Source organism: Gallus gallus, chromosome 6, assembly GCF_016699485.2.
Source record: "Gallus gallus isolate bGalGal1 chromosome 6, bGalGal1.mat.broiler.GRCg7b, whole genome shotgun sequence".
Lineage (NCBI taxonomy): Eukaryota > Metazoa > Chordata > Aves > Galliformes > Phasianidae > Gallus > Gallus gallus.
The window spans coordinates 16831978-16856509 of NC_052537.1; the positions used below are offsets into that span (position 1 = coordinate 16831978).

A 24532-nucleotide genomic window follows, 5' to 3' on the forward strand; every position below is an offset into this window, starting at 1 on the left:
ACTTGATTCTTGCATAGGACACCTTTGTGTCAGTAGTTGCCATTTCCCACTTTCATGTTCCATGGCACGTACCTCAGTGCTGGTTCTCAGCCTGTAGTCCTCTGGCACGTTTCTGTGATACAGGTGATGGCTGAGCAGGATGGGGCAAGAGTATGATTGGTTCTGGTTAGGGAAGGGCAGGGACAGTGGGCTGATTTGTCCTGGCTCCTTTTAGAGCGGTGCTCAGGTGTGAGCCCAGCAGTTGTCGGTTCTGTGCCATGCTGAGCTGATTGATGCCATCTGGAAGCAGCACAGTACCTGTCTGATGGTAGGCATGAGTGGTGTTCTCTGGTCATGGCTCTACACCTGACCATGACAGCATGCCAACAGGCTCTGCCTTTTTGGGGCATGAGAGAACAAGGGCCTTCAGGTGCTTCAAGAATCGCCACTCTTGGGTGTGGTGTCAGAGAGGTGCACCCAGCTTGGGGGTTTCCTTTGGAGGAAACGAGATTTAAAAAAAAAAAAAGGAGGCGATGCATGTGCTATCCTGCCACCGCCTCTCAGGTGTGCAGCTGCGCAGCCCCCAGCGAGCCGCCCGGGTGGCAGCGAGGAGCGCGCAGCGGCGCGTCCCCTGCTCAACCTTTCCCCGGCGCTGCGGGACTTGGGCAGAGCTCCCCGCAGCCGCGGGCCTTCACCCGAGCGGGCGCGGCCCCTTTAAGGCGCGACCTGCCCGGGGATCAGGTGCGCGGCCGGAGCGGTGACGTCACCAGGCCGGAGGCGGGGTTGAAGCCGCCGCTCCCGCGCTCCCCGCGCCGCGGGAAACGGCGGAGACTGCGCACGTGTGCGCGGTGCGGTCGGGCCCGGCCCGCGGGTGAGAGCGCGGGGCCGTGAGAGGGAGCGCCGGTGATAGAGGGGATGGGCGGGGCGACGGGCGGTGCCGGCGCCGGTGCGGCGGGAGATGCCGGTATGGGGCGCGGTCTCGGGGGCGGTGAGCGCAGGGGAACCGGGCGGCGCGGCTCTTTCGCCTTGCGGGGCGGCGGCGGGTGGGGAAGGCGATGAAAGCCCCGGGGGGTGCGGGAGCTGTAAGGGGCGGGAGCGCTCCTCTTGCGGGTCCGCTGCAGCCTGTGCTGGTTCTTGTGGAAGGGTTTCTGCGGCATAGCGGCGTTGTGCCCGCTGCTGTATAAGAAAGCGAATGATTTTCTCCTTCAGAAAACTACATTGACAGAGCGTGCTTTGTGCACGGCGTCTGATCATTTTTTTCTCTCTTTATGTATATGTTTATATATATATATATATATGCATTTTCTTTGTATGGGTATACATAGCATTATACATTCTGTTTGCATTTACCTGTTTAAACTGTTGCTGAGGTGGCTAAACGTATACCAGATACTGCCTTTACTGCTTCTGTTTTTCATGGAGGCAATTATGCTGTGTACCTATTGCCCTTCATATCAGCGTGATTTTGCATTTAACTTCTGATAATTTGGTAAATGAAGGCAGGGAAAACACAGGTGGCAGTAGTACCAGAAGGGCTGTAGGGCGGCTCACAGCTGCCTTCCCCCTGGTGCCAGTGATGAGATTGTGGCCACCTCCAAGAAGCAGATGATGGCTGTGCCCCTGGCGGTGAGGTGGCAGTGCTTGAGCACATAAAGAAGTGACACTGCTGGGTCTGCCTGCACTGGGGAGCTGCATTGGTGAGGTGAAGGCAGAGCACTGGCTGTGGCCTTTGTTGTGGGCGTCCTTTTTTTTTTTTTTAGCAAGGATACAGAAGACATCAAAACTGTTTTTAAATGTCTGTTTAATTTTTCTGCTAAATAGACTTTCATACTGCAGTTCTCATTTCTGCTTATCCAGTTCACTTTACACCAGATATGTTAAAATAGTCAGGAAGGACTACTAAAAGAAAAATTCCCTCTCAAGAGAAATTTTGGATGCAGATAAGGTTGTCAGAATGGCTTCTCCTTTTCTCTCATAACATAAATTATAAGGTGAATCAAGACTTCCTCAGTGTTGTCTCTTGGCTTGCTGAAGGTCTCACTGGTATTCCTATGCTAACAGAGTAGATTGGGACTTCTCCTGCAGCCTTAAATTGGAAAGGCGCAGGTCAGTTTTCCATCTCTTACTGTACTGAGTTCACCCATTAGCTTCCAAAGCAGACTTAATTTCGAAGTCTATGGAGCTGGGTTCTGGAGTAGCTCTTCTTTAAAATAAAAAGACTTCCACGTATGGCTGTATGTGATTGTCATGATGCCTGCCATTTTTAGCGTTGAATGTACACCTAGGAATTCATCTCTTCTGCAGGTTTCTTTCATCTGCTGCCTTGACAGTGTTTCAGTCTAATCAGTATGCAGCAGAAGTTGTTTTTGCTGTCTATATATAGATGCTGATGTTCATACTTGGTATTCTGTACTGCTCTTCGTAGCAGGCATCCTGCGTGGGTGGGTCAGCCTCACTCTGGGGTCTGCATTGTCCCGGGTGACTTGTGACAGCAGTGGGCTTCTTTAGGGGACTAAGAATGTTAATTGAGCACGGTTTAAGATGAGTGAAGTCCTTCTGTTTGGATATACTGGTGCATACTTATGTTTTGTGTGCTCCTCACATATGGGGGCAAGGAGCCTTTGAGTGTTTGTCACAGAGCTTTAGTGTTTAGTTAATACAACTTTTTTTGCCCTACTTGTACAGAGAGTACCGATGTTCTGTCAGGAGCGGATTTGTAGTCTGAAGAGGAGATGCAGCTTTAGGATGCCAGACAAAGGTGAACAGATAAGTCCTCTGGGGCACATCAGGATTAAGCTGCAGAGTGAAATCTGCTCAATTACTTTTCTACCTGAAAATCTCCTTAACTAGGTGTGTTTTATCACTGTAGCATCTCTTATTACGATGGATGTGGCCTTCTGTGAAATCTTGGTGAGCAGCTTACTGTTTCTTCTATAGGGAGTCAGCTGTTTCTGTCCTCCCTGAAATTGTTGCTTTAATGCTTGCTGATATTTCACCAGACAAACTTGCCTGTATGTGGTTGTGTATATAATTGGAAATCAGTGGATTTTAGGCTTCTGTAGCAGCATTTATAGGTGTGTGCAAGTTAAAGGAATAGTGGCTGTTCTAATGGAATATAGAAAACACTTCAATGTGGAAGGAAAGGTAATTTAAGAAATGCTGTTGCTTCTCTTTACAATAGCTGTTGGTTTGTGGTTTGTTTTTTTGTTGTTGTTGTTGCTTTTTAAATAGAGCAATAGTTTTAATGAATTGCAAATTTAAAATTGGTTTTAAGGTATTTATACATATTAAATAATATATATATTTTCATTGATGAGGGTGATTCCTGGAATTGCCTGGGCCATTGACTTTTGTTTTCTGCCCATCAATATCATGCTATGGATTTCAGTGCTCTTGGGGGTTCTGTGCTATACATCCCGACTGCATGTCAATCTGCCACGGTTCAACTGTAGGACAGACACTAAAAATAAGACACAGGAAAATAATTAGGGCAGGAAATGTAAAATGATGCAAGATAAAATGTTGTGAGTCTCCTTACCTTCTTCATAACCACAGCTTTGTGTTCTTTTTTCTGTTGCTAAATTGATACAAAGGTAAACTAGCGAAGCCTATCAGCTAAAATAGCAAAGGGGCCAAGTTAATGTTAGTAAGGAGAATTTGCTGGTGGTCTTGCTTTCACTTTTGGTGTCATATGGACGTAACTTAAGTTCCCACAGTGAATTTTCCACCTCCAACCTGTCATCTCCTTTTTCCTGTCAGATGAGAGCTTGAAAGCATCACTTAAGTTGATGCAGGCGCTGAAGCAATCTTGCATAATTGTCTTTCTTAAGACATTTTGCAAGCCTCAGTCAAGCAGCACACAACTGCAGAGGTCTTGGTATAGAAAGGATTATAGTTTGGGTGTCATAGGTTTTTTTGTTGTTGTTGCAGACTTATTTAATGCTTGGGAAAAGTAGATGTGGAGTGATCGCTCTGGTTGTTACACTGATCAGTGCTGTGTCTGCTTTATGTGAGGAAAATTACTTTCTGATTCCTGACTTGGTCAAACCGTAAGTGAATTCCTGAATGTCTCAGGGTTGTAGTCTAAGCCACAGTAGATTACTGTTAAGAGATAACAGATGTAGGCCATAAACCAGTGGTTTTTGATCTGTTTCACCTGTGCAGGCAACAGAAGACCTGTCTGTGGCTTTGGAATGGCCCAGAATCACACTTGTTTGAAGGATTTGTATTATGATTGAAAAGCAATAATGGTTTGGTTAATGGGCATCTGTAACTTTGCACATTGCTAAGAGTCTGGAAGGCCTTTTACCTTCTCTTTTTTGATAGGATATTTATGAAATATTGCTTTGGATCTGATTCAGGTGCTGAGGTGGAAATCACAAAACACAGGCTGGATTTGTGCAACACCTGCATTTTGCTGCCACTTGGAATAAGCACGTAATAGAGTTGCTTTTCTTGTCGTGCCAACAAGAATGCGGTTATCTGTGGTATTTGTGGGGTCCCTCTTTGATGCGGAGTGGGTTTGGTTGCTGCCAGTGTTTCTCTAAGCTTTGCTCTCTGACTGTTGGTGCCCTCCCACACCTCCCTGTGCTGCAGCTATCGTGAAGCACTGCGAATCGCTGCCAAAAGGAAGGCTGGGATCAGTGAGCACCTCTCCACCTTCCAAACACACATAAGAAAGAAGATGTGGAGAATGTGGACTGTCTGCAAGCTGTTTTTACAGTTAAAGTTGTAAACGGGCCAGATTTATTTATCAAATCAGTGACAGTGCTCTTGCTAGCCAGTGACTGGACTCTACGTACTGAGGAATTCTTTCAGTTTGGTGCTCTCAGGAAGACTTTTAAAGCCAGTTGAGATTTTGGTTTAGACTATAGTCAGCTGTTCCTCAAATAATGTAACTGGTGCTGCCATGCTGAGGCATCCTGCACAAATACTTCTAGGGCTACGCGGAGGGCACTGAAGAGCAGATCTGAGGAAAATCGCTGGGCTGTTTTGCTCCCGCTGGATGCTTTCCCTGGCCCTGCTGGCTGTGGCCCTGCGGGGCTGCCCAGGAGTGGGCTGTGTGAGGGCCGGGGTGGGCAGCTGGGAGACCAAAGGAAAGCGGAGTGCATCAACAGCATGGACGTGTGTTAACCAGATCTTGTAGAATGCACGGACTTGAAAACTCTTTCTGATTCCTTGTTCATAACTACCAAAGCAATCATACCTTTGATTCATTAGAAATGCTGAGAAACAGTAAAAGAGCTTTTAGCTCATCTTGTAATTTACAAGTGACTTTAATAGCTCTAGGTAATTTGATTTTCCTAAAAGAACTGCTTAGATGACAGGGAAGAAAGCAGGATGGGTTCTCATTAGTTTATCAGCAGCTCCGTTGGCGTGCAGGCTGTGTCTGACAGAGTATATTGTGCCCTGCTTTTTCTTCTTTCCCCTCCAGACGGTTGTGAAGCAGTTGTCCTGCCATGTGGAGGAGGTCAGCCGAGTGCAGCATATGTGTTTGCCTAATATTTTTTTAACACGTTGCCCTAAAGTTTGTTAGACTGTTATTAGGTTTTTCTGTTGGCTTTTTCCCCTCCTCTTGAAAACTGCAACAGAAGTGGGGAGCACTACCGGCACTCCTCAGCCAGCCCTCCTCTCACCCCTCCAGAAGGCATTTAAAAATTGGCGGTGGTTGCTGCTGTATGTCCTCAGAATTAACCACTTTGACCTCAACATTTTTCGATGAAGGGGATAATCAAATTTATTGAAATTCCGGGAGATACATGCTGGAAGTTAAAACAAACAAACAAAACCCACTGGCTTGCTTTTACAACAAGGAAGCTAGGAAAGATTAACTGAGGGTTTTGTTTACGGTGGTTATTCTGACCTGGTCTTCCCTAGAGTGCAGCAGGGTGCTAATCTACCACAGCTCTGCTGTGGCTGCGTTAAGAAATCCTTCAGGAAGGGGCTCCCAGGGTGCTCCCCTTGCTCCGGTGGTGCCACACTGGCTTGCCGTGCGAGCGTGGCTCACAGGGCTGGGCGGTGCAGTGGAAGCACAAGGCTGGGGAAAGCCAACAGGTGGACAGTCGGTGTTTCTCACAGCTGTGTAAGGCCACACCTTCAGACTGATTGCCATACTGGCATCTGAATGCAGATTGAGGGGCAGCTTTGCTGTTTAAGTGAGGAAATCTGACTTCAGGCCACTGCTTTCCAGGCTGGCTTTTCTGAATTCTGAGTGAGCTAGATGATGGAAAAAGGGATCATTCCTTTGACAGTTTGTTCTTTTTTTTCTTTTTGCCACTTGTTCTTTCTATACTAGCTCTTTCATGGACTAGCTCTTTTGTTGGCCCAGCACAAGTGTTAAGGCAGCAGAAGGGGCACGTGATGGGAACGGACCCGCCCTGGAAGCAGCTGTCAGGTTGGCACAGTTGTGTCATAAAACAAACTGTAAGCTACCTGTGCAAGGAATTAACACGCGGTACCTTGACTTTGGCAGCAAAGATGGTAGGAGAAGCCACCCCATCTACTGTTTCTCTGTCGCTGAGCCCCATGCAGTTTTCTGGTCTTGGTTGTGTCAGTTAAAACTGCTTACTGCAGGAATCCTCTGTATTCTGAATAACTGAAGCTATGAAAACAGCCCCCTTTGTTGTTTTATCATCCTTTTATTTTTAACCCAGATTGATCTCATGAAGCAGTTTGTCATGTGGTCCTACACAGGCTGCCATCTGCAGAACAGAGCAGTGCATGAGAACAGAAGTGAGCGAGCTGTGAAAGGAGGACAGGAACCATCTCAGTCAGAAACTACATCTTCAGTATGGCATGGCATTCACGCCAAATCATTTGTTCCTGGCAAATTTCTCCGTGTAGATATACTGATGTTATTTAAATTACACTAAATGTGCTGACATTTAAAGCTCTATGAGGAGGATTGCTGTGGTGGAAAACTATTCAGGGGTGAAGGGAACGGCTAGCATCATCTTTACTTGTAGGAAGCTGCATGATCTGTGATGGCAGAAGGAAGCTGAAATCATACCACTTTGCAGACGTTGAACTGTTTTCAGTATTAAGAGTGGCTACTGCAGCTCTGTCATCTGTACTTGTTTCTTCAGATTATTTTTTTTAAACATATGCTTTTCTCACTTTCTTAGTATCTGTTTATCTTGCCAACTGTGAATGTGTTCTGTAGGCATACACACTGATAGATAGGGTTGTCTGCAACTATGTTTGCTCCTCAGGTTACTAATGTTTAAAACAAAACAAAAGCAAGGGCTGGAGAGAAAGATTCCATGTTTGCTTCTTTTGCTTTATCATCTTGCCTGGTTTTCTTGCCTTGGTTCTGTCAGAAGCAACTGTGTGGATGACTGCATAATTGCTAGCATCGCTATTAGCTCTTTGTAGCCCTAAGGGCTGCCGTGCTTGACCAGAGATGTTTGGGACATGCTTATATTATCTTAATTTGGGTGCAATGGTGATGTTGGAGGAGTGGAAACACTTTTTTTTTTTTCCTTCCTATTTTATGCAGAAATGTGGTAATTGTTGTTAATTCTTTCTTAGTTTGGTGGCAGTGAGTCAGATGCTTAACTGGTGTGTTTGGCACAGCCCTTCTGTAAGCTCAGCAGTGCTCTTGTGTCTCAGCTCAGGACAAGTTCTTTGGCTTATGCTGGGATGTGGAGCGCTGCCTGCTGCCCCAGCTGTTTGCCCTTTGGTGGCAGGGAGTGGAGCCTTGTTTTCTGCCTGGTGCAGCGGGACTTGTTCTAGCACAAAATCCCTACCTCTCCTTTAATGCTGTGTGAGTTTTAAAGCTTTAGTTTTAAAATTCAGAACTTGCTTTTAAGAGAGCTTCTATTAATGCTTTCTTCAGTCACTAAGTGTTGAAGAGCTGGGGATAGTTTAGGCAGGTAACTTTTGGTTCCTGCTATCCATGTGTTGCAGGACAGGGCATAAAAGCAGGCATTTGGAATAGCCACAGTTTGATCTACAGTTCTAGCTGTCACTTGAGTGTGCTTGGTCACTTGAAGAATTCTGGTAAAACGTTGAGAAGGGAGTTCTGAAATGATGGGAACTGAAGCTGAAACAGATTAGTAAAGATAGGTGCCACAAAGCCCTATTACTGATTTCAGTGCTCCTGAACAGGACCGATGGCCCACTTCTCCTCAGCAAGGACATGGGCAGTCACGTGGGTCCTCGTGTGCCTGAGGAGGAATAGGCAAATGCTTCCTCTGGCGGGGTAACGAGGAAAGGGAACATAGAGACCAGTGTTTTCTTGGCAAGGACGCTTGCCAACTGAAGGTCATTGAGCCCTGGACATAGTGCCACTTAAAACAGATGGGTTGCCAACTGCTGGTAAGACTTGATGCTGGTATTTGAAAGGACACCTGCAGGTCCAAGTAATGGTGCAGGACACCTGGGAGATTCCGCCATTCTTCACGTGTGATAAAAGTGAGGCCTGACATATTGCTATTGCCTGGGAAAGGTCCGCATTGGTATTGTGAACTGCACTTTTAAGTGGTCTGGCATCCTTAAAACAAGCTGTTTGAGGAAAGAGTGCTGTGGAGTTAACATGCTGTTTTAACCATGCACAGCTGTAGAACAGATTTGGAGCCCAGCATGATTAGTTGGTATTGCACTGTGTTGGGTTTTTTCCCAATTCTTCAAAATGATTTGATACAAGATTAGCATATATGTATCTACCGCTTGAAGGGGGAACTACATAAGTGTGCCAGGGTAAAATACAGCTTACAAACAGGAGTAAGAGAAAGAAAGGAAAAAAAAATTATAAACATAATATTCTATCTGAACAAAACTACATTAGATTGAAAAGACATGGTTAAAACTTGGCTCAGCCCCTTTTGTCCTGCAAGACTGGGTTGTTTTTAAGGCAGAACAATTTAATTGTATTCTAACTGCTTCCTTTTTACATTGTTTGTTTCTATTAGGTAAATGGTCCCGGTGGGGATAGTATCTTCAGTACCTTGTATGGTCCAAAGCGGTATTATATTTCAATCTGATTCTGTTTGTTAGCATTACGTTATGCTAGGACAGAAAGACAATGGGGTGCATTGTTTTTCGTAGCATAACCAGAGTTTTCTTTAAAGTTATTTCGGTCGTGGCTATACGCTGTAACTCCCCGTCTGCACTGTGAATGTGGCCATGTTGGAAGAAGAAAGTGATGCTGAGTGTGGATGGCACCGCTGTCCCAGGAGCTGTGCTGTGAGAGTTGGAGATTATTTGTGTAGTAGTGCTGCTTTGAAGCTTAAATAACTGAGCTTATGGCAGACTCAGGGATTGGAAACTATTTTTCTGGACAAGATTTTTTTTCCTCTTGATTGGCATCACAGGCTCTGAGATACACAGGATGATTCCAGGAATTGTCCTGCAGTAATCGTTCTTTGGAAAACTGATTTTATGTTTGTGTTGCAGCCACAGCACTCTAAACCAGGAGATCAAAACTGATGCAATCTGTTAAGTCCTCTCATTTGTTCTATTCAGTGGTTACATGTCATTCCTGGATATCAACCCCTCCCATGAGACAACATCCTTCGTGTTTAACTAAACAACTGGGAGGAACCTCTCCAGTTCGCTTGTCACACTCTTATGAGATGAACCCTGCCTTGCAATGTAAAAGGAGGTACTTCGTTGCAGCCCGGCTTGATTGCCTCCCCCAGCTGAGTCCCTCTCTTTGGTTGCCCTTTTTCCCAAGTGAGTTGATGGTAAGCAGGATCAGCCTGTCTGGCCTTATCTCTGTTGGCAGAGCTGCCTGCCTGGTAGGTGGCAGCGGGGGGCAGTGCTTCTCAGATTAGGCTTTCCTGTGTTAAGGGAGGCTCTTGGTTTTTGAACAGCTTCCTATTGTTTGCATCTGCAGGTCGTCCCCTCCCACACTCTTCCAGTTCTTTCCTCCTCCCTTAAATAATTTTTCCATGCAGTAGCATTACTCGGAGCAGTTTCTCTCACAGAATGTCCTCTGAGAGTTTTTTCAGCCTGCTCTGATCTCCAGCTTTTGTTGCAATACCAACACCGAGTTTATGCAACAGAAACTGGCTCCTAAAGGTAGGTCCTAGTAATTTTTAAGTCAGTTGTTTAAATTCAATGTTGCCACTGTTGTGACAGTATTTGTTTTTAAATTAAATCTGAGTTTTCACGGGAATTCTGTATGTTGTAATGAAAGGTAGAAAATGTTCCTTTTCAGGATGTGTTGCTCTCATTCCAAAGATGCAAAGTAATAGTGTTGCTTCGGTTTGTTCTTAATCTACTTTTGCATGTTTGGTTTCTTCTTTATTACACTGTTTCACATGTGTACATGTTACATATGTTCTTCTGCCTGTCTGAAATGCACTTTCCAAGCCACGAGCTTCCTTGTGTCAGTCATACCAGAGCTGCTACTGACTGCTGGTATCCGTAATGAGTGCAGAGATGAAGCCAGTCAGAATCTCTTCTCACCCTGATGTTTGTGCAGCAACCAAAGGGGATACTGACAATTCATTTCCCATCCTTGTTATTTTATAGTATACTGTGTTAGAAGCTCTTAGGACTGCTTCATTATTATTATTATTTATTTAATATAATAGAGATGCAGTTTTGTTTCCTTCTGCTTGTTATCTTGAATTCTGTTTGAAAGAAAGTTGATGATGAAATTAGGTATTACATGTATGTAGGGCTTTAAAAATTACTTATAACGGGTTCACTTGAGGAAAGTAAAGGCTTGTTTTGGCTGGTTTCCTGATTCCCTGCCTTTTGTAAAGTGTTCTTTTTCCAAAATAAGTAGTAATTATTATGTGAATTTTGGAGGGGTACCATAACTGTTCTATAGCTCTCACTGCTGCAGCTTAGCATGAAGTATGTCTTTGTTTAAATCTGCACATTTGGGAAAATCACAAACTGTTAATGTGCATTTGGTGATAGTAAACAGAGGCTTGAATTCCACAGAATGATAAATTCAGTTCTAGAATCTGCCACCAGAAGGAAAAAAGGAAAACAGAAAAAATCAACGTGTCATCTCCATTGCTCATCATTCTGTGTGATAAACACGTTCTGCATGTTCAAATGCTTTCCAGATTTTTTTTTTTTTGAAGGAATACCTTTCCTGTAATCTCTGCGTGTTCTAGTATCTGACATGGGTCATAGCTTTAGGTGGAACTCAGCTGGGTGTGTGCAGCTGATGTGGAGCTGGGAGGAAGCCTGTGCTCCTGCCTTGCTGTTTGCATCTCCTGTCCCCAGCTCTGACTTCTTGGTAAGTTTATTCAGCTCACTAAACTAGCAGGAAATAAAGCCCTTCTCCTCCCCTTCTCCCATTCCCCCCCAAGTGCTAATTCTGTGAGCTGAATTTGCTCCTGTGAGCCAAAGGGCAGCGATGTTGACAGGCTGCGTGAGAGCACTGGGATGGGGAGGAAAGTGCCCTCCCTGCTTCGGTGGCAGTTTGATTTCTGGTTCATTTGTCTATGTAAAATGTCACCTTCAGAAATCGCTTGTCCTCCCACTGATAGCAGGAACACTGTATCATGACCTCTGTCTGGCTCACTGTACAGGAAAGCAGGCATGAACTTGCACTTGATGCAGGATCAGATTTTCACTGCCTGGTTATCTGCTGAATGTGGAATGCTCCTGAGAGGAGGACAGGACAGAGGGATGGCCCAGCCCATGTGATGATTTGCATCCTGAAACAAACAAGCCGGGAAGCTGCTTGTACTCATCTGCTATTAGAAAGTTCAATGCGTCTTTCTGCCCAGCATGTTGTACTTCATGGGAGTTCCAGAAGCCTTGGGAACCTGCTTGCTGCTTGTCTTTTTCTTAGCCACAAATCAAAAAACTTTCAGTTCAAGAATCTCATGCTTTCATTCCAAAGCATTGTGGACATGGTGTTTTATGCATTTCTTAAAGTTGTTCATTTGTAACACAGTTAATACCTACAGGCTCAAGTCACTGTTTCAGTGTTTGGTGTCTTACAAAACAAAGCAAGCTAAGCGCTATTTAGAGTTCCCAGTGTAAGGCCAGAGAAACATGACAAACAGCTAGAGGAGAAAAGGAAACATACTGTGGTGGCTGTCAGGATGAACAATGGTTTTGGCACACCTGCTGCCTAACTGCTGAGCTTTTCTATGCTTGGCAGGAAAGGAACGATTTGGAGGATAACAGAATGATTTTGTAGATGTTTTTGGTACGTTTCCATCTTCTCCTAGGGAGATATAATGGGAGCCCTTGCTTTAAAACATAATGTCTGGTGCAGGCTGTTATCATCAAACACGGGCAGGATTTACTACTGTGCTTAGAAATGGGCACGTCAGGGTTGTGCTAGACCTAAAGGCCCTTACACGTGAATGCAGGAAGAGTGGGGCACAACAGGAGGGTGGAATACTTCATGGAGTCAGAGCAAATTATGCTCATGTTATGCTTCTGAATAAATCAAAACAAACTACTTTTATGCAAGAAAAATAGTAGAATCTGAGTAATCGAGGAGCAAAATGAAGGAAGCTGAAGCATGTGTGGGAACGTGTTGGAGTGTGGCACGGTGTTCAGCTCTACCAAGAGCCAAGTGATGTTAATCAGTCGCTGTTACTCCTGGGAGTTGTCACAGATGTAAGCTCTGAGATTACTTCTTCCAAAGAGTTGTGTGTTGCTGCTACGCCGTTTCACACACTTTCCAGTTCCATCTTTTTCAGATTCTCATGTTTTGGATAATAAGAATGTTTTGACTGATCTGTTAATGCATGTGTAACTCCACGTTTTTCTTCAAATTTCAAATTTAAGCCAGCTCTTTGCTCCAGAAGATTTGTATTTGTAACCAGCGGGTTCCTGGATCAGCATAGTGTGTTGGAATTGAGGAACTTGAGGGAACTGGGGAAAAAAAAATGTGGAAGAATTTCCTCCAAGCCAACAGAGAAAACATGCCCAACATCACACATTTTTGGATCAAGCTCAGAATAGTTTCACTTCAAATGCAATGACTTCATCCTGATTGACCAGAAGTGTAAGATTTTTCCAGGTCAGCCACTTGGTTGCGTGTGCATGCACATGTGTGTATGATTTATTCATCAGAGGAAGGATGCACAGGCTCTTAATCTGGATAGAATCTTCTTATTTTTTCCTGTTTCCCTTACAGGTGTGTGTAGGGAAGAGAGAGATGTTGTAATGTTGGTTAAGCAATGGATAATAAGAAGAATAATACTAAGTAGTATTGCATCTGACCGCATTCTTCTGGTATTGGAGGAGAATATAGTATCTGGGGTTTCTTAACAAAGCATTTCTTGTGGCGTAATGCAGTGGCTGAAAATATCATGGTATGTCAACGCCTTCTCAGTAAGGATAGCTTTTGCCCATGTCAGATAATAGTTTTGTGAAGGCTGCTCATTCCAAGGAGACAGGACAAAATCTGATTTTGCTTTTTTGCCATCCTCCTGATGTTCTGGATCTGCGCTTGTTGTTGTACCACGCTGCTAATCTTCCTCACGCCCTGTTCTGGCACGTGTGAGAGTTGTATCCCTTCAGCAGCTTTCCGTGTTGCCAGCGTATTGTCTGGAGATTTCTGGGGAAAACAAGTTGCATTGTTCTGTGTAAGAATGCTTGGAGACCTGGGCCTGGAGCACATCAACCACTCTTGTTCTGACAGGATTTAGCAGGAGGAGGTGTGGGCAGCGTGGGGTCAGGTGTGAGGAAGCCTGAGCCTTCCCCTTTGGAGGGCCCCCTAAAAGGTTTTAACATCAGCAAAGATAAATTTTAATTTAAATAAGAACCAGATATAAATCTAGTCATTTTAAAGTGAAAATTCCTGAGAACTAGGAAGGCAAAACAAAGCTATGCTTGTGTGCAGCTTTCCTGTTGCCTGCTGTGATTCTGCTTCCCAGCCTGTCAGTCACTTTAGGGGCCTCATAAGTCTGGCAGAAATTGTGTTGTGTCTGAGGCCAGCTCAGGCCTCTCTCTGGCCTGTAGTACCTGCGGGCCCTGGAGCAGTCTCCACAGCATCTTCCTGAGGTGGTACAGGGCTATATCCATGCCCCTGAAGGTGCTGAATGGCACAGCCACACTCTTACAGGCCTTAGGGGATCCCAGGCATAGTTAGAAGCAAGGAAGTAAACACTTATGTAAACAATGTCATCTCGAGACCAGCAAAACCCCCATCCCTTGCTGTGTGCGATGGAGCAGAAGAGCCCTTCAAGCTGCTGTCATGCCTTGCCTGAGCCCTTTCCCCATAGCGTCTCTGTTTCAGCCCCCAGCTTCGTTCCCTGGGGTGCTCTGGAGGAGCACAAGAGACACCAGTTTAGGCTGGGTGCTTAACTCTACAAGGGGAAAAAAAAAGCAACTCAGCGCTTAGTTCAGAATGGTAAATTATTCTGTGCTTTCTAAATTTCACATGTTCTGGGCTGTACTAAGCTAGAAACAGTGTAATCCTGTGTGCATAGCATGGCAGCATGAATGGTGGTCACTGGAATGTTACGAAGTTTCAGCCAGATAGCCTTGTCTGTAGTTTCCCAAGTGATTTCACCCATTGGTGTGCCATCAGTCTTGGGACATGACAGAAGTAACTACTTTTCAGTTAAATTCAAACCCACAGCAGTGTTGAAATAGCTGAACACTACTGAAATAAGTTAAACTAAATCTCTTAAGGTAAGCATCCTTTTATTTAGAGCCCAGGCTAAAATCTTGTCTGAAGCTCAGAAAGGCTTCTGTTCCCTCTAGCTACTCTTTCAATGTAGAAGTCAGTGGCTTAAAAAGTTGTTGCCTGGGCAGTGCTGTTGGGCCAGGCCTTGCTTTTTGGTACACAAGGATGTGGGTCTTCCTTCACACTTGCTCTTTTTCATCGTTTCAAAATAACAGCAATTAAAAAAAATACTTAAGGATGTTTTTCTCTCCATGTGTACCAGCTGGTTAAAAATATTTTAACTTCTTAGGACACGCACAGAATTCTGTTTTGATATTTGACAGGCTTCTTTCGATTGCAAGGAAGGAACTTTTTGAACTGCATCTTTACATTCTCTCCTGCTGGTGAGCAATCTGCAAATAATGTGCAGAGATGGCTTTGGTGGTGTGTACCTCCTCCTGAGCACTTTCTGTTTGTTTTGAAGGAAGCTTCTGGTGCCTCTCAGTAGTGTCGTTTCATCACCAGGCAGAGCAAAAATAAATCAAAGCTGTTGGCATCGTTCTTCTTTTACTTTCCCCAACACCCAACCAGTCTGTTCAGCTTGTGTTATAGCGCATTTGCACAGCTTCTGCTTCTGTGACCCGTTAGGACAGAGCCTGCTTGTACTCAACAAGAATCTCTTTCATGCTTTGTGGATCTCTTCAGGCCACAGCAGGACACGGTATAATCCTTTTTACACTTGGTAGTTTTGCAGTATTTCTCTGGTGAGGATGGAGTAACCTTTCCAAATGAAGACAGTAACATCTTCACGAACCTATATTTGATACAGAATATTTGTATAACAGCTTTTGCACTTCATAGAATGAACAGCTTTTTATTTTTTTCTTCAGCAAATCCCAAGATTTTAAGGCATTAAAGTCTGTATGGAAAGAGTTGTATAAGTTTATAAAATTAGCATGGAAGCAGTTGCCTAATAGTAGCTTCTGTTAAGGCTAATACCAATGATCTTTAAAAAATATCTTAGGAATTTGAATTCAGATTTTGCATTGAAGGACATCAATTTTGTCCAAGTCTGTATCAAAATCTAACAGCTTCACCTTGCTTTCTGTTCCAACATAAAATAAAGGAGTTGTATTTCTGAAAACTTCCTAATGGGATACAATCTGCTTTGCTCACGTAAAACCTCCATCTGTGTGTACTATGCCTTTTATGTCATGTTTTAGTTCCTGAAGTGCATGTCTTACTAATGTGTTGTATGTAAGTATGCTTATAACAGCATAAACATATTTGTTTACAAGTACGGGTGGTATGGTCCAGTTTGTCCTCCATTAGAATCATAGAACCCTTAGAACTGGAAGGGACCTTTTGAAGATCAGGACCTGATTCAGGCTCGTCTTGAAAGTCCCCAGGGACAGGGCATTAACCACATCTCTGGGCAACCTGTTCCAGTGCCTCACCACCCTCACTGCAAAATACTTTTTCCTTATATCTAACCTAAACTACCCTCTTTGAGCTTGAAGCCATTTAAATTAGGATGATGGTCATGCTTTAAATGTGTTATGATTATGTTTATAGATGAAAAGTTGTATTGTAAGAATACTTTGATCTTTTGTTGACCACTTTACTTATCTTGTTATTTAAATTGATGATGTCAAAACTTAAGCAAAATAAGTTGTCTATTTGTAAGGGGTTTCTCAGTGAAAGTAGAATTCCTGGTGCTGGAGGTAGTTGCATGTCCTGTTATACATGAGTTCCTTTTCTGTATTTGCAGGAATTGTGGCGTGACTTTGTCTGCATTTGATATTTAGCCGTGAGCTCAGGGCTGTTGTGCATTCATGTGTTATTGTTCTCTTCTTTATAACACACAGATCTGTGAAAGGTGGGTGTTTACTTTATGGGGCTGTGTGATGGCTGGGGCTGCAGCTGCAGAGGGACACAGTGCTGGGTGTGATCTGGAGATGCAGGAACCTTGGGCAGAGGCTTTGACAGTGTATAGTAAATGCTGTGTTTGCCAGAGGGAGACAGGCCTGCTGTACAAGTTCTTAATGTAAAGTTTTAGGGCTTGATTTTATCTCTGCCTCCTGTTTAAGAAAGGGGGGACGAGTCACCAGATTGCAAAAAAAATGTCTTTTCCTCTGTAATTTCCATTAAATCCATCAATCAGATGTTTTCTCATGCTAGTTTTATAACAAACACTGAATCACGTCTTCTGGTTTTATAGAAAACAATGAATCAGCCTTTGATTTCTACTCCCCCTCCTTGGCTGTTCCACGCTGTTGGTAAGGTATAGGAGGACATAAGGGTATGTTTTCTCCCAACCTGTTTAACTCTTCCCTTGTGCTGTTGGCTACTGTTGAGAGAGACAGGATGTTTGGGTTCAGTAAGCTGCTTCTTGTGTTATGTTCAGGTGTTCTTCCTACCCAAGTTCTGAAAGCTTCAGTGGATTTTGCAGAAAATGCATCTATATACAAAGCAAAATCAAGCAAAAATGAGTTTCTCTATTCCTGTTAGTTATCCTTACTTCTCAAAACTAACAAATAATGATCTTAAAACCAAGTTAAGATTGTTAAGCGCTTATGCGTGCATGTGCATACTCGTGATCCTGCTGAAGTGTTATTTATAGCTGTACAGCACAGATGACTGCTTAAAAAAAGAGGGAAAAGCAGCATGTTGTGGATGCGGGGTGCATTGTTTTATATTTGTATGTAGAAATACCAATCCATATAATGCTGTGCAGTACAGGAGCACCCCTCATCGGTTTTAGCAAGCCAAGAAAAAAGATTTAGACACTTAGGTTTAGTTAGCTTGAACTGCTGATGATTCTTTCTTGCTTCACTCTGCTCATGCTTTGTCTTCTTGAGTTCCTCTACGCTGCTTTGGTTCAGCATGTTGGTAAGGTACTAGTGTGGCAAGAAAGAGAATGTGAGAAGCCATCCTGGTTTAAGTGGTGATAGTGGGATAGATAAAACAAATCAGTGGATTAATAGGTTGAGAATGAGCTGTGGGTATTATTGTAATACCCCAAACTATCCTGAGGTTTAGGAAATTACATCCTACTTTTTCCTAATGCCTTTGGGTGCTATCAGGTCTGCTCTCAGGAGAAGGACAAGTGCACTGTGTTTAACTTTGGGGTTCTTAATATATTACTGGAAAGGCTATTTTCTGCTGAAAGACTGTCCATCTGTCTGGTCAAAACCTATTGCTGCTCTCATCATGTTGCCATCTTTGCATATTATGTGTTATCCTTCCTTTGAAATTCAAGTGTTAGTGTTGCTAGAATTTTTCTTTTTGCTGCTTCTTCTGCAAAATAAATTTCTTGCCTATCTGTCCTTCTTGTTCTGTGTGTATGTTTGTGTATTTGGACATTCCATTGTTACAGGTGTTAGGAAATTGAAATACAATGATGGGTTAGTGAAGTAGAGGGATTTGTGGTGCTGAAATGTGAACAGCATGTGAATTGGGATTGGTAGCTACTGCCTCTTGCTTTAAGGATGGCGAGTGTGAAGATTGACAGGACAATTCTTAGTTATTGCACAGTAGTTGCTGTTGAAGAGTTGAATTTTCCACGATTTTTTTGGGAACGTGTTAAACAGGAAAAGTCTGCAAGGTCAGGAGAAGAATGTCAGTAGGGATTTAAGGTTTAAAGTTGCCAGTCATAAAGCATTGTGATGCTGAATGCTATTGAAAGCTTCTGGGCACTCTTTAGTGATTGTTAGGCTAGCATTTGCATGCCAAAGTAGAAAATAATTGTTTTCTTGGGTCAGTAGTGTTACTTGGGATAGGAATGGGATTATTTCCTTGTGAATAAAGGTGCCACAGGAAAAAGAGCCTTGAAATCTTGTTGCTCTGGCTGATGGCTGTAAAATCCAGAATTTTGCAAGGAAAATGCTTATACTTGGAGATTGGATCGAGTGCTGAATTTGTCTTGAGATTTCGTGGAAAGCCTAAGTAGGTGAAGTCTGGGGAAGGAAATAACTGGTGATGGAGGATGCCTCAGCATCTGCTAGGATAAAACCCACCCTTCCATTTCACCATGTGGTTAACAACTGTTATATTCCTGTTGGTCCTGATTTTCTGTGTTACACAGGATTGAATGGTGATGTTTTACTGCTTTTAAGCTCTCGCCTAACGTTTGAACTGTACTTGTCCTAACTCCACATATTCCATATGGAGTGGGATGAAGAGATGGTTTCCCCCTCCCCTTCCTCTTCAGAAACATCCAGCACCAAGTCTGCATATAGTCTTTGGAGAGTAGACTTGCATTTCACATAGAAGGTGATACAAACCTTCAGGAGATGTACTTCAGAAATCATCTTCTGCCCAGCTGTGTTGAGGTGTGTGGTTTTATTACCACACAGTGGTCTTACAGAGCTGGGCAACTGTGGAGGGAAGATCTGAAGGAGTGTTAATTAATCCAGTGTCTTACTTCAAAATTCTTTGAGTTGACTTCTGTCTAGTTGACTTTTCTGAACCGTGCATTTCTTCCTTCCCACCTGTGTCGGAGGAAAGCTGTTGAGGTAATGGCTTCTTTGTGCTGTGTGGCAGGGGAGGACAAGGTGCTTCCGAAGGGGCTGGCACCAGCCTGGCTGCCACCGGTCCCGCAAACTCCCCAGCCAACGCGCGTGTGTGCTGGGAGTACCGTGATGCATGAGATCACTGGTTATTAATACAGCGTTTTTGATATGAGTAAAGGTTTTATCTGGGGAGTGAAGTGTGTTTTGGCAATAAGCCCATACAAAGCAAATAGCATGGCCTCTGCGTCTCTAGTTATGACCTCATATCTCATTGTTTGTCTTCCAGCAGAAGCCTTGTATTGTTCGATTATTCCACACAGTGCTCTTAGAATCTGTAGTCCCTAATAAGAAAGTTGCTTTCCTCTCATAACTTGTAGGTCATCTTGCATGTTAAGGTGCATTTGATCAGGAAAGGCTGTAATGCTAGTTTTAGTTATTCACAGCTCTGGGTTTATTTATTTATTTGTATTGTAACCCACCTTTTAATGGTTGCCATGATAGAGCTCTTTATGGGATGGTTTTTAACAGCTTTTCCAGTTTTTGAGATCCAGCCGGGTACTTCGGGTCCGCTTAACTGCTTTAGGGAAGTCTACACCTGGCTGCCCTATTTTTCCCTCTCTGTAGCTATATGGGATAGATTACATTTTTTCTCTGTTATGAACAGAAGTCAGTCTGTCTGTGTGTAGGTTCAAACAGAAGACGGATTCCGGCAGCCTGATGTACAGCTTTGGGTCAGGGCTGTGGAGGTGACAGCTGAGGCACTGTGACCCTGCAGAAACACCTGCAGGCAGGTAGGGGACAAGCAGAGGAGGGCTACCTTCGAGCTGTGGCAGGAGAGGGTTGCTGGCCTTCCGCTGTCACTGAACCATTCTCAGTTCAAAGCCTGTGGCTGTCTGCCACTCTTTTTTTTTTTTTTCACAGAGATGCTCTTCGGAAAGATTTGGCTGACTGTCAAGCTTAAAATCAAATGGCTCAGATTAGATGATTAGATTAGCTTTCATGGCATTTCATTTGATTGTTTTAAGACAGAGACCATTATAATTTGATGAAATACTTGCAAGCATTGCTGCTTGCAGTAAGAAATAAACTGCCTTCGTGCGGCATAAAACTGTTCCATCTCAGCAGCCTGCAGTCTCGCTTTTGGGTGTTTGTGCAGAACGTCTCCACAGCCCTTGTTGGCCTGAGCTGCTGACAGAAACATGGAGTACATTTGTTTTTCTTTTTCTCCTGTATCTGCTGGTCTGTGAAGTCAGTACAAGCACATACTCTTGCTTCATTTTTAAAAGTGTTTTCTCTATGAAAGCTGGAGAAACAGTAAGCTGTTTGCTAGCTGAGGAATGCCAACCTTTTGGCTTCAAGCAGTGGCCCCCTCCAGAAGCTTTGTCCCTACAGACCGTTCCTCCTAACTTCCCACATACTCTGGGTGTGTTTTTTGTCTAATGTGGTTCTGGGAAGCTAGCGGATGCTCTGAGCTCTGTCATATTTCCACAGTACTTCACAGAGAGGAATTGTGCAATAGCAGAATGAAAGATAAGCAAGACCAGTATGAGGATGTCACAGGAATCTGCCGTGCTGTCAGTTCCCTGCTCCACCCAGTAGGCAGAAGTAGCAGAAAGCCTTGTAATTAAGTGATTCCTTTAAGCAGAAGACTGAAAAGTGGGTGTAAGCTTCAGCAGCAAAAGCATCACGGACTTTTTCGTCTTTGTCCTGGCACAGCAATCAAGACTGAGGAAAATGCCTGCATAAAGCAAAGGCTTCTCTTGTCCCATGTACGCTGTTAAGGTTCTTGTGGATAGAAATGAACAGAAATTAACATACCTTCTAGCAATGAGTCTATCATCCAGGTGTGCAAGGAAAAATCTGCCCAATATTTTCAGCTAGCTGTGAATCTCAGAGATGAGATATGCTCTGGAGGACAGCATCTCCTGTTTGGTGCTGAGGCAGCTGATGTCTGTCAGGGATGTTTACCTTTAAGATTGCTGTGCTGTTCACTCTTTACTTCAACCAGCCTTATGGCTATTAGGTAATGAAAGCTTTTTCTGTCCCTCTATTTTATCACCTCTAAGATTAAGCTTCAACTGAGACGCAAAGCTGGATATTTTTGGGGGTCTGAACTGTAAATGATGGTCTTAATATTGATGAGATCTGCATTGATTACATCATATTTAACTGCAGAAATCAACCAATACTTACATAATTTCAATTACATGGAGAAAACGTTATCAGGCTTCTGGCTGTGGGAACTCTCCCTGGGGCTGACAGCAGCCATGGGATCGGGGCAGGTGCACCTGCCTTCCAGCAGGGCCACAAAAAAGGCATTGTCTTGGCCTAGTCTCTCTCCTAAAACAAAAACAAGTGGGTTTCCATTTCTCACCTGGTTGGGCTTTAAGAGATGCTTTTGTATGAGAAAGTGGAATTTACTCTCAGCATCAGTAATCAGTTACCTATCACCACTTTGGAGCACATGGGGGATGAGGAGCCCATTCTTTTCTAAAAACACTCATTGAAGCATTTATTTTGTTTTGTGCATTTTTTCAGATACATAAAATTAATTAAAAATAAGTTCTGGACCGCTGCTCTTATTTAAGTGTGATAAATACTTGGTTGGTGCTTTCAGCTGTACCTAGAGCTAAATGGAAGCATCTCCTTTCCCTAATGAGGCTGTTTTATTTCAGCCTTGTCTCTGCAGTGATACCTCAAGGAACTGCCCAAAATGTGTGGAGAGACATGAGACTCAAGTAAGGGAGAATCATGACAGTTTTTGCCCTTATAGTGAAGTGTAGTAGTGGGATCTCACTGGAGAAAGAAGGATGCAGCTGAGATGTTCTATTGGTGTAACTGTGAATGTGAGAATGTACTGGGGCCTGAACTACTGTGTGTGGTGTGCGTCTGTGAGAGCAGCATGCCCTCGTGTCCCAAGGGCAGACTGTCAGGTCTCTTCAGGGCAAAAGCAGGTGCTGAGTTGTGGCCTGCACTGGGTGGGAATGGGCTGCCAGGGATGCAGGGCTGGGGGTGCTCTGCTCCCGTCTCTGGGCCTGGGCTGGGAGCCATCTCTCCCTAAGGAAGATGCTCACAACAGCAGGAGAGCTAGCTGAATTGGAGGGAAGATCTGGCATGTTTAATTTCCATTTTCAAGTTATATGGTCTTGATTTATGCTATATTATATTTCTATTATGTCAGGGCAATGTTTTTAGGGATCTAGTTAGCATTATTTAATCAGACTGGCTAGATTAATTTAGTATCTTGTTCCCGTGAATAGTATTCTTCAGACAATAAACGAGGCTCTAGTTCATTAAAAGTTTTTTGGGCTATCAGCCTTAGTTCATTGTGTCTCTAAGATAATGTTAGGAGTAATGAACCAAGAGCGTCATTTATGCTTTTGCATCTGGCACTCCTGTTCTCCTCGTATTTCTGTAATAGTAGAACTCAGCAGTGAGAATCATGTCTGTTTTGGAAGAACAGCATTCTCAGGTCTGATAATGCCATTCTCTTTTACTTCAACCTGTGCTTCCTGGGCTTGTGCCAAGATGACGCTTGGACATACAGGAGCTACAGGTTTTGAATGTTAATTTTTGCAGTACAGAGCTGTATGGAGCTGCAGTTTTTGTGACCTAACATTAAGATGTTACAGAAGTCTGGGAAGCTCTATCAGCGGTTCAATTATAGGAATTTTCTATGTCTTATTAAAATAAACACTTGGTGTCTATGGATTCTTAATAGGGTAACAGTCTTAAAGTCTATGAAATGTATTTAATCAGAGGTAATGCATGAAAATGTCTTCTCAATTATGCTGTGCTCTGAAGCACGTACGTTCTTTGTGAAGATGTTACAGTGGTTACCTTTCAGAAAACAAAGTTGTTCTGCTTCACAGCAGTGGTTGGGGTCTGTGCCACACATACACCATGCCTGGGGGCAGCAGTGTGTTTGTAGAGCACCTCCTGCCCGTGCCCTTACAGCCACTGCTGCTTTAGGTGCCTTTGTTTGGTTTATTTATTTATTGGAGTTGTATGCTGTGCCTTTAAAACAGGAGTTAGGTTCTTGCTGGTGGTGGCTGCACCAGCAGGGAAAGCAAAGCAGAGTATTTTAGTAGGTGCTTTTTCTCCATACATTCTTTTTCTCTGCTTGTGTTTTATTATCCTTTTTGTGATTTTTCTGGTAGAATGGAGGTGTAGTGAGTCTGTAAACAATCTGTATGGCTGTTATTTCATGTACGTTTTGTATGAATTAGGATTCCATTTTGTAACTGTTGTATAATGTTGGAAAGTTTTAGTGTTTGGTAAAGTGTGAAGCTGCCATTTATCTCCAGAGATCTGTTTTTGTCTAACTGGTGCTTACGGATTACAGCTTGCTTCTTGTTCTCTTAACTCTGCAGTGGCCATCTAGCTAAAGGAGCAGGCTGAGTTTATTCCTGGGACCTGGGAAAGGAAGTCCTTTCTGTACAAATGCAAAAAGCTTGTGTGGTTACCGTGAGAGCCCCGCCGTCACAGCGCTCTCCTAGTGATGACAGATGAAATCCAAAGCCTCTCATCTATTTCTGGTCCTAAGACAATGAAAATCCATAGGGAAAAAAGTGTTCACCTTGCAATGACCGAGATACTTTGGCTCAGAGTTGTGCAGCCCATTTTGAGAGCAGAATTTTGTCTTGGATTTGAAATCCACTGAGTGTTTTTTCTGTTGCTCACACATGTCCATCTGGCAACGTGTTTTGGGTTGTATTTCCCATCGGTGCAGTGAAAAGGATTGCGTGGCTCTGAGACTTTTTGTGACATAGCACAGGGTCTGCTGCCTCAGCTCGTTCCTCATGGCGTCCTGCTCTGATCTCTTGCTACCGCACCTACTGCAAGAAGCAGTGGTTTACAGAGATCCTTGCATTGCTGCCTGAAACTTACTTACCTCACACAGTTTGTTTGGCTTGTGATTCATTTACGGGATTGAGCAAAGAAAAGGGGATTGAGGCTGAAAATGCTTTGAAATGAGTCCTGTATACGTTCAGCGCTCAGGAATGTTGTGCGACTGGCGTGATGATGGTCTGTGTCTGCAGGCTTGCAAGCACATCTGAGCATTTTGCATGGCATACTGGCAACCATGAAGAATATTCATCTCTATATGGATGCTTGCCTGCCTTACAGCGACACAAAGCCTTCATTAATATTTGCAATATGAGATTAATGAAAGCACAAACAAAGGGTTACTAGAAGGGAATGGATCGGACCGCTTTAATACATCTGTGGATGTTGAGGAAATTCTTTGTGTTTTGACAGAAGATGAAAAAACTGTGACTGTGGGGAAGGTGAGAAATGCTCCTCCACAGATACCCAGGTTAGCTTCGTCTTTGTAAGAAGTTCCTTTCCAAGGTATATTGCTGATGCTTGAATTCTGCATCTTCCTGTTTTGTAGTGACACTGTAGTGCAATTACTACTTCAGAACACATGGAATAGACTTGTTTTGCCCATACCGTTCCTAATGTTATACCCAATTTTTATCCTGTTACC

The 24532-nt window shown here is 43.6% G+C and overlaps 1 protein-coding gene across 12 annotated transcripts in view; it reads left to right on the forward strand.

Moving 5' to 3' along the window:
* Window positions 1–24532, forward strand: part of USP54 (ubiquitin specific peptidase 54) — a 96964-nt gene that overhangs the window by 20485 nt on the left and 51947 nt on the right. The window contains exon 1 of one of the 12 annotated variants that reach the window (XM_046943008.1): window positions 9890–24393. The exons of 10 other annotated variants lie outside the window; for them this stretch is intronic. The gene's annotated coding sequence lies outside the window, so the exon portion shown is untranslated. Of the gene's footprint in view, window positions 1–9889; window positions 24394–24532 lie in introns of those variants that run through there. One more of the 12 variants, XM_004942084.5, reaches the window with a different exon arrangement.